Source organism: Dermacentor silvarum, chromosome 8 (assembly GCF_013339745.2).
Source record: "Dermacentor silvarum isolate Dsil-2018 chromosome 8, BIME_Dsil_1.4, whole genome shotgun sequence".
NCBI lineage: Eukaryota > Metazoa > Arthropoda > Arachnida > Ixodida > Ixodidae > Dermacentor > Dermacentor silvarum.
This window is the reverse complement of record NC_051161.1, coordinates 49,599,733-49,609,673: the sequence shown is the minus strand read 5'-3', so window position 1 is coordinate 49,609,673 and position 9,941 is coordinate 49,599,733.

Genomic DNA, 9,941 nt, shown 5'->3' with positions numbered 1-9,941 from the left:
GGAAGCCAGCCGAAGCAGGAGAGCCAACGTAACTGTGGCCATGGCTGCGCCTCCCCGAGCCCTGACGCGACGATTCGCGCCAAAGAAAACCCACGTTCGCTCTGTTCTAGGGTGGGGAGTGTCCGGGTGGCACCGCCGCCGCGCTAGCGCCTGTTAGCAGCTAGAGGAGCCCAACGGTTTATTTAGTTGCTTGCTCATAATGCGAATGCTTGACAATGTTTCGAGGCATCCCCCTCAGCTTTCTGTGCTACCACCCCCACTTTCCTTTCCAGCCTTCTATTGCAAATAAAAAGCGCTTCCACAACACTCTGCCACACTGGCTCCTGCGCTCAGTGGCTCACACACGCAGTAAGTCCGCCAACATGGTACATTGGATACAATTTGTTGAAATTACCCACGAAGAAAACCAAACAAGCTGCACGCTGCAAGCTTTGCTCTGAAACTATACATGCTGTAGTCGGAGTTTCATCTAATTTGGATTCGGCACCTAAAAAGAAAGCACAAACATGAGTACATGCAACAAGAGAAATTGCTGGCAAGCCAGCTGACGATAACGTCGGCATTCACCGCTGGGTGCAGCTCTGTGCCTGCTTCATCGAAAGGCTGCTCTTGATGACGCCATAATCAGCATGATTTGCACTGACATGGAGCCCTTTCGTGTTGTCGAGAGGGAGGGATTCAAACAATTTGTAATGGTAAGTTTGACAACAATATAAGCCTCCTTTCATCAAAGTAACTGCTTTGTATTCTTTCAAATTCAGGTCGCCGTCCTGTGCTACAAGTTGCCATCGCGGGATGACCTCTGAGAGAAGTTCCTGCCTGGGAAGGTATCAGCGCTGCAGACCAAAATATCATCGTCTTTGGCGGGAGCGGAGTACGTCTGTATCGCACTATACGTGGGGACGTCGCGGTCTATGGAGGGCTTTCTGGCTGTCGAAGCAACATTCGTGGACAACGACTTCACGGTCACACGTACCTCCTCAGTTTCACTCGCCTGACGGGGAGCCACACAGCTGCTCGGATCCGCTGCGAGTATGACGTAGCTTTGCTGCAGTGGAACATCGCTGACAAGGTGAAATATGTATTTTCGTACAATTTTGCCTCTGTTAACTGTTTTTATTTCATTTTCCAGGTCCTTCACGTGGTGACAGATAACGCTTCATAATGATAAAGGCATTTGTATTTACTGGGTGGGAGACTAAAGAGGACAATGATGGCAATTTCGACGACGGCTCAGAATGCTTAACCAAGGAGCTTTTAAGCGAGTTCCATCAGCTGGAGCAATTTCGATTTGGCTGCGCAGCCCACAGCCTGCAGCTTGCCATAAAGGGTGCCATTCAGCAGGTATGCACTAATAAATAATGTATTGGTTTCAGTCTTATTTGCATTGATACATTCAGTCACATGATACCGCGTTCGTCACCCCTGATGGTCTATATCAATTCAAAGTTATATCATTCGGTCTATGCAATGCCTCAGCCACGTTCGAATGTATGATGGTCTCTTTGCTTGCAAGGGTTCAAACGGTCAACATACCTCTGCTACCTAGAGGACGTTCTCGTACTTTCGCCTACATTTGAGACACACCTTGAGCCCTTATCAGCTGTTCTTCAAGTCTTCCATGAGGCTGGGCTCCAACTAAATTCCTCAAAGTGTCACTTCGGTTGCCGGCAGGGGTTCCTTGGGATCTACAGGATTGGTTCCACAAGATTTGGCATTGACAGGCACATTGATGCACGACTGAGCCTCGCTAGGCAATTTGATAGGGAGTTGATCCCTATTATGTTATTGCGGCCACAATTTTTCCATCAGCATAGGAGCGCAATGAGCTACCGTAGGTAGGCATTGACCCAAGTACTCAGAAAAATGGTACAGCGTTTCAAAATACTTTTCTGTCAGCACGGCAACATGGGTCTCGGCCGCGGCTTGGGCACGTACTGCTGTTCGAAGAACCTTTTAATTTTTTGGATACACGCACTTTTGGAGGGCTATCGATATTCACGCATCTCTTCAACGAAGCGCTCTTACGCCGACTTGGGTCCCTGCAGACGCGGGACTGGATTGACAACGCTGCTCGAAGGTACTATCTTACGCCGACTTCGAGTAAGGCGTTTTTACCGCTCTGTCTGTGCTGGTCTTCAGTGAAAATCTTTGATGCAAACTTGGGTCACTGAGTATGTTCCAGCAGGTTTGTGCCGCTCTTCAATCAACGTCTTTGGCGCCAACTCGAGTGACTATAAGTATGTTCTGCTCGGTATGTGCCACTACACAATGACGAAAGTTATCCCTTAATTTATTTCGAGGCCGAACGGCATCGTGCCCTCTTCACAAGTGTTCCCCAAGGCCAGCAACCTGACGCATTAGCAGGCTGTACCACTAGTGAACTGGGTATTTGACGCTTTTCAATGAATTCCTGTCACGCCAACGCTTTAGCGACCTGCGCCATAAATGCACTGGGTATATATACCGCTCCTCAACGAACTTCTAGCCAACTTAGATGACTGCGTAAGTACCAGTGAGTGTGCGCTAAATGGGGGAACAGTTCTCAGCTTTTGCAGGCACGGTACACCAGGCTTCTTGTTTATAGGCAGCGCGCGGACTTCTCAGCAGAGCCACTAGATGGCGAAGCGTGTCCAGAAACTGAGTGCCCAGGTACTGAATGTTTGGATCTTTAAGTCCCCTCAGTGGAGGCAACACACCCCTGTGACTTCGCCTTTTCCTATCCCCCTCTCCTATCTTAGTCTTTTTCTATTACTTTCGATCTTTATTTCTTCAGCTTTTCTTTTTATTCCCAATTTCCCGGTGACAAGGGGTAAGCCTGTGGCAATGAGCTACATCGGTCAGGAATATAAAGGCTATATAGCTGGCATGTATGACTGGCGTCTGTAAACGTTCCCTAACTGGACTCAGTGATAGGTGGCCAGCATAGGTGCCGAACATATTTTGCTTTCACTGAAATCCCCCCTCTCAAGCACGATTGACCCCCAAAACAGGGCCGCACCGTAGCAACGAAATAATTTCTTGACAAACAGAATGATTTCACAAAGATTTTGTCGTCACAAGCCAAGACACCAACGAAACATCCAAGACATGTCGCCTTTCCTAATAGGCAAATCAATCCAAGACAGCATAGGAAGCAACTAAAGAGCAACAAAGGTGAATTCAGGAGACCTGCTAATCAGAGAACAAGGAAGCCAAGTAACAAAATCAGAAAACTAAGACTGATCGGATAACACCAAGTTTCAGTAAGTGCACAACGTTCACGAATAACTCAAGAGGAATCATATTAGACTTGGAACTGAAAAAGAGCCCTGACGCAGAAATAGAGGAGGCCTTGGCTGATGAAAGGGGACTGGCTGCACGCACAATCATTATCCGAAGAAACCACAAGGAAATCATTTCAAATAATTTGGTCCTGACTTTTGCGAGCACACCTCCAAAGGCAGACCAAGCTGCTTACCTATACCTTCGTGTCAGGCCGTGCATACCGAACCCTCGTAAGTGCTTCCGTTCTAAGAGGTACGGACGCGGGTCTCGGTCATGCCCTGAAAACCCGACTTGACTAAAGTGCGGCCTTAGTGATCATGATGGTGAAGAATGCACAAACCCCTTGCGATGTGTTATCTGCGAAGGCACTCACGCAGTGTATTCCAGAACATTTCCTGCGTGAAAAAAAAAGTCGCATTTTCGCCCGATCGAAAGGCCAAGCATCAATTGCGATAGCAAATTAGTAGAGAGCTATTCGGAGTAGGGATAGTAGTTTTATCGGCTGCATAAACTTGGACACATTCGCTTACTAACTGAGTTAACAAGCGTGGTGTCAGCGCGCACAAGCAAACATCAATAGATCACACTGAATGACCGCAGACGACTGTCGAAACGCTGGCAGCAAGCGCAGCCGCCGCAGAGGGCGAAGGTACGTGCGGCCTATCGCTTCAACAGAAACTGAGCGGCGAATGCACACAAAGGTCAGAGCCGTGTGGAGATAACAGACGGTGCGGGCGACCGCCACCGCCGCGGGCAAAGTACGAGCGCCGTTGTTGGCAGAGTATAGAAGCTGCGCCCCCCTTCCCTCTCGCGCTGCCTTCCCGCTTTCTTGCTTTCGCGTGGGAGACTAAGTGGCAAGTTCCCTTTACGCTTGTTTGCTAGATACGCCTTTGGTGCCGGAGCACAGCGTCGCCCCGCTTCCCTCACTTCCATACCCCCACGGCCTTTCGCGCGACAGTCGCGTTTGCTTTCCGTCGTGCGTTCGTTCTCCGTGATAGCGCGCGCCCCCGCGCGCTTTCGCTCGCTCATACGGCGTGCGGCGACGATTTTATCGCCCTTGGACATTATACGGAACCTCACGGTGACGGCGACGCCGACGGCAGAAATCCGGTTGAAGTGTCCATATAATTGCTATCGCAATAAAAGAGAAAGACATCATTGCATTCAAAACAAAGGAAAACATTCCCCTATCAAGAAGCACGAAAATGCATGGTATTCGCCCAGAAGGGCGCTTGCGTTGAGGCGGTGCAGAGAGGGCAGGCACCCCGTACGGTCTCTGTGGGCTCGCAGGTCCAGCTCCAGGACCTAGTAGCCACAGTACGCCCTCCGAAGAAAGACATGGAGAGGCACAGAGTGCCTCTTTGCAGGGAGTACCGCAAGCCCCGACCAGCGCTGGGAACGTATTCGGAAACGTTCCACTTCGGCGATAGTTCGCCTTTCGCCTTCAGGTGCGCGCTGATTGGCTGGTTGAGCAAAATTGAATGACGTCAGGCTTAACCAGCAGCCAATCAGCGCGCGCCTGAAGGCGAAATTGTCACCTAGGCGAACTATCGCCGAAATGGAACGTTTCAGAATACGTCCCCGCCTAGCAGCCAGCACGATACAAAGGCAAATCAGGTCTCAATGACGGTGCCGAGGAGCCAGTCTCCCTGTAAGAGGCCAACAGCCTCAAAAGAGTACCGACAGTAAATGGCACTCTGATGGTGCTTAATACATGGAATTCTGTTCAGTGGACAATGCAGGCGTGGGTGAGGCTAAACGTCGAAAGTACAGTGCATACGAAGCAACCAGCACTCGGCGCATGCCCTTTGTCTCCATCGCAGATCGTTTTTTTTAAAGATGACCGCGCGGCGCACACTTCGCCCACATCGCATATCACTTTCAAGATACGGCGCCTGTGCGGCAGCTTCGTGAGCAGCAGCCGACGGAGCGCAACGCCCCCCCCCCCCCCCTCCCTCCCTCTCCGTCGCCTCGCCCCCGTGCCTTGCGCGCGAGAGACCGCATGCTTCCGGCCTGCCTTCCTTCCTCCCTAGCGTGCGTTACATTGAGCTGCGATTGCCGGCCCACCCTCATGCGCTTTCACCCGCACACACAGCGCGCGGTGATTTTATCGCCGTTGGACTTTATACGGAACCTCACGGCGATGGCGACGATGACGCCATATATAATATAGTGCCCATATAATTGCTATCGCAATAAAACTAACCCCAGAGGACAAGCGCTAGAAGAATTTCCTTTGAGTAACGACATATGAGTTTTAAAAGCCGCCACTCCGACATACTACTGCCTAGGCGCAGGAGCTATGAGCTGTCTGGATTCGCCTCGGTGCCCTACCTGTGTGTATACAGATTTTAAATGGGAAGTGATAAAAAACCCTACGGCAGTGACCATTTGCCTGCGGTTGCAAAATTAGCATCCCCACTTCCAATAATACCATCTAGGCCTGCGCGTTGCAAGCTGCAACTGGCAAACTGGTCCTTATTCTCAGAGAAAGCTGCCCTCGAAAAGAGCTATTTGACGACCGAAGTATTGCCGAAGTGAATAATAGATTTATTCGTTGCATCCTTGCAGCGGCAGAACAGGCTATTCCTCAGTCTTCGGGACTGTTGGGTAAAAAGCTAAATACCTGGTGGAGCAATGAGTGCAGAGCACCTAAGAGAGCGCAGAAGAAAGCGTGGTGTATGTCCCGAAGGTGCCCAACAGAGAGCAACCTTCTCTGGCTCAAACAAGCAAAAGTCAAGGCAAGGTGCGTTCGCCAAGAAGCAGAAAGATTTTCATGGAAAAAGTATATATCATCTATCAATAACCCAACCACCTCTAAAAAAATGTGGGATCAGGTGAGAAATTTCAATGGTGATTATTCCCCTTACACACCAAAGTCCACGCACCCGCAGAACCCTGCAAGAAAAGGTTACATATTAGGAGAGCAGCGGGTTACACCGTAACCCGCTCGAATAATTCTGCACAATCTCTTTAGGACGATATCAATTGTATGGACACTCCAAGCGGATTTCTCCCTTCGTCGTCGCCGTGAGGTTCCGTAGAAAGTCCAAGGGCGATAAAATCGTCGCCGCGTGCTGTATGTTGTATGTACGCGTGAAAGCATGCGAGGGACGCGCGCTTTTCGCGGCACCATGGAGGAAGGAAACTACAGGAGAGGCCCTGGCCAGCACGAACGTATTGGAGAAGGTGTGGCGGAAGTCATGTGCTGTTTTTCACAAAGGATCACTGGGACGGGTACCCCAAATGTCAACGTTGCTATGGCAACCACGCTCCTGAAGCTTTCGCTGCTGCTTTCCCGCACCACCTCTTGTTCGCGAGAAAAGCTGACTTTGGAGTGTGGTGTGTAAACTTGAAAGTTGGGTTTTGGGTCTGTGAGTGAGTGTCGGCCAGCAACAGACACTGAAGCAATCATGGCTCGGGTCTTCGTCGTCTTCTTCAACTTGCCACGGAAAAACACAGGAGCGCGTCTGCTTCACTAAAACTGCTACATAAGTTTTGGCTTTGTTTAGATGCGCGTCAGGAGCGCACACTTCCGGTGGGTCGTAACAATGCAAGTTCAAAGTTCGCGCCCATCTGCTCCGGCTAGCTGCAGAACCCTTGATTGGAGGCACAAAGAGAGGTGGCACACCAACATGGCTGCACTTCCGGCTTCAAAAAAGTGACGTCAGGGCCTCTCCTGTTTTGTTTCCTTCCTCCATGGGCGGCACCAAATGCGTATCTTGCGACCGGGCGCAAGGGGAACTGGAATCTCGCAGGCGAAAGGAGGAAAGCCAGAAGGCAGCGTGGGAGGGAGGGGGTGCGGCTTCTGCTCTGCGAGCAACTGCGTACTTGTACCTTGCGCGGCGCCGGGCGGTCGCGCGCACCGTTTCTTGAAAGCGATCTGCAACACGGCTCATACCTTTGTATGCGATGTGCTTTCGCCGCTCAGTTTCCGTTCAAGCGGTAGACCGCACGAATCTTCGCTCGCTCTGCTGGCGTGCTTGCTCACGCCAGCGTTTTGACAGCAGTTGTGTGCGGTCATCGAGTGTGATCTATTGATGTTTGCTTGTGTGCGCTGACACCATGCTTGTTAATTCAGTTAGTAAGGATGTGTACCAAGTTTATACAGCCGATAAAACTACTATACTTACTCCGTATAGCTCTCTACTAATTTGCTATCTCAATTGGTGCTTCGCCTTTCGGGCGAAACTACGACTTTTTAATTCAGTTAGTAAGGATGTGTACCAAGTTTATACAGCCGATAAAACTGCTATACTTACTCCGTATAGCTCTCTACTAATTTTCTATCGCAATTGGTGCTTCGCCTTTCGGGCGAAACTGCGACTTTTTAAAACACAGACAGCAGAAAAACAAACTACCGATAAGGAGAGCTACAGATAAACAATACACTGCAACGTTAATCGCTCATGAAATAAACAGAATTAAAAACCACTTTAGGTCCTGACCAAATTCATTACGCAATGTTCGCCTATTTGTCTCAGGGTACTGTGCAAGCTTTGAGGCATTTCTTTAACATGGCTTGGGAAACAGGAAGAAGGCCTCCTTAGGGTAAAAATGCGATCATAGTTTCTTTCCTCAAAACGGTAAAATCGCCAGCCTCACCAAGGCAAGCCCAGATAACCATAAATAAACTGACAAAATGGCCAGATCAAAGTGGCTTTCGTTTTTCCAAGCAAGAATATGTCGCTGTTCTGTATTTTCAGAAGCGCAGCTTTTACCCGCAGCCGGTTCGGAAATTGAATCACAGCCTACTTCCAGGTAAACACGAACAAGAATATCAAGGAATATATTTGATACTAAGCTAGGCATTCTCTGCCGCATTAAAAGCGTAAACTAAGGCAAACAAAGCACTCCTAATATCCTGAAGGTTATATCACGAAACCATTGGAGCGCCGACTGAACGTGCTTTTCACGCGTTTACCGCTTTGTAGTGCCCAGCCTAATTGATTACGGCAGCGTAGTTTATGAATCGGCAATGCTCTCATACAGCATAATCGCAGATTGCGCAGAGCCACCGACGCGTACAGAACTTCGCCTGTCGAAACACTGAAGTGCACTGCTCACAATGTCATACGTCCTAAGAACTTAATCATATATGCCACACTATTGCGTCTCACACCGCGAATGGAGTACCCTACACAAACAAACCACATGCATTAAGACCACTTGTTCTCCGATTCGAAGAAATATGCCAAGAATATAATGTCCCGAACGAGGCACTCAATATTGCCCAAACACCAAACATGGTATGATTTCGCACATTTTGGGGATTTTACTCTCACATATCACAAGAAAACAGAAACACCGCGACAGCACATTTTACTAGATGTTTTTAGGATTACACGAAAAGTACCGCAACTACACCGAGCTTTATACCGACGGTTAAAAGACTGATAGAAACCCACGAAACACACAAGCAGCTATTTGATGTCTAAAAGATGTCTTGAACGGATAATTCAAAAGTCTAATAGCTGTCCTGGTCAAGACATTTTCTAGCCGTGGACGTCTACAGGTACTTCAGTAAATCCTGATAACTTTACGCTAAAAGTTGGCTAATAAACATCTCGGCAAGAATAACTTCAAGAATTGTATTAGACGTTCCCATAATTCTGTAATAATGGCTTCGAAAACATATGCAGGCTTTTATAAAACATCTTGACAAGAACAAGTTAAGAATTTTATTACACGTTCCCAGAATTCTGTCATAAATTATAACAGAACTCTGGGGACGTCTAACAAAATTTTTAATTAAGCTATAAAAGCCTGCATATTGTTTCTGAAGTCATGACGTATTATCACGTAGTAGTGACAGTGAAGAAAACAGTCGCAATACTGTGTATGACGAAACTGGTTGTTTATTGGGCGAACCTGTGCCCACAAAAGCAAGCTGCACTCAAAGCACAACGATAGCGGCGAACACAGTCGGCGATCGTCGAAAATCTCATCAGCGGCGAAACGCGTCGCCTTTTATACGTGAGTCATTGAAGGTTCCAGATTAATCCCTGGTGCCCGCGTGTCTTCCAGAAAGTTCTAGACCATTCGCGTCGCTCATACAATCAGATTACATGAGCGTCGGTGACAACAGACGACGGATAGAAGCATCGGTAACGTTCGAGAAACTTCCAATGCAGGCGCGTCCTGCGCCAAGCGATAACGTTTAACATTTGTTAGCCGGTGGAAAGCGGCCACCGGTGAAAGATGAACATGTATACCTGCCAGTATAATGACTTCAGAAACAACATGCAAGCTTTTATAGCTGTCTTTAAAGCAGCATTTATAGATTGTTATGCTACAGTGACGTGATAAGCAAAATTAATGGCCAGTTCTTCAGCATACCATGCATCCGTATGCTAGCTTCATAGTACATATATTACTATATAGAACTGAAAAATAAATTGAAGCATTACATTATGATATTTATAATAACATGCATAAAATTATTTAACATATGTCAAATGTGCAATACACATCCAAAACAAATGTGCATAACAACATGCAGAAAAAAATTACAGCCTGACCTTGTGAGAAAGCGGCTTTATTGGCTAATAAATTAAAGGATACGCAGAATGATTTTACAAAATTTTTAAATACAGTAGAAAATGTGACCACATAAAATAAGACGTAGCTGCAGTAACCACAGCAATCCAGGTCCCTTCCCTCTTGGATACCAC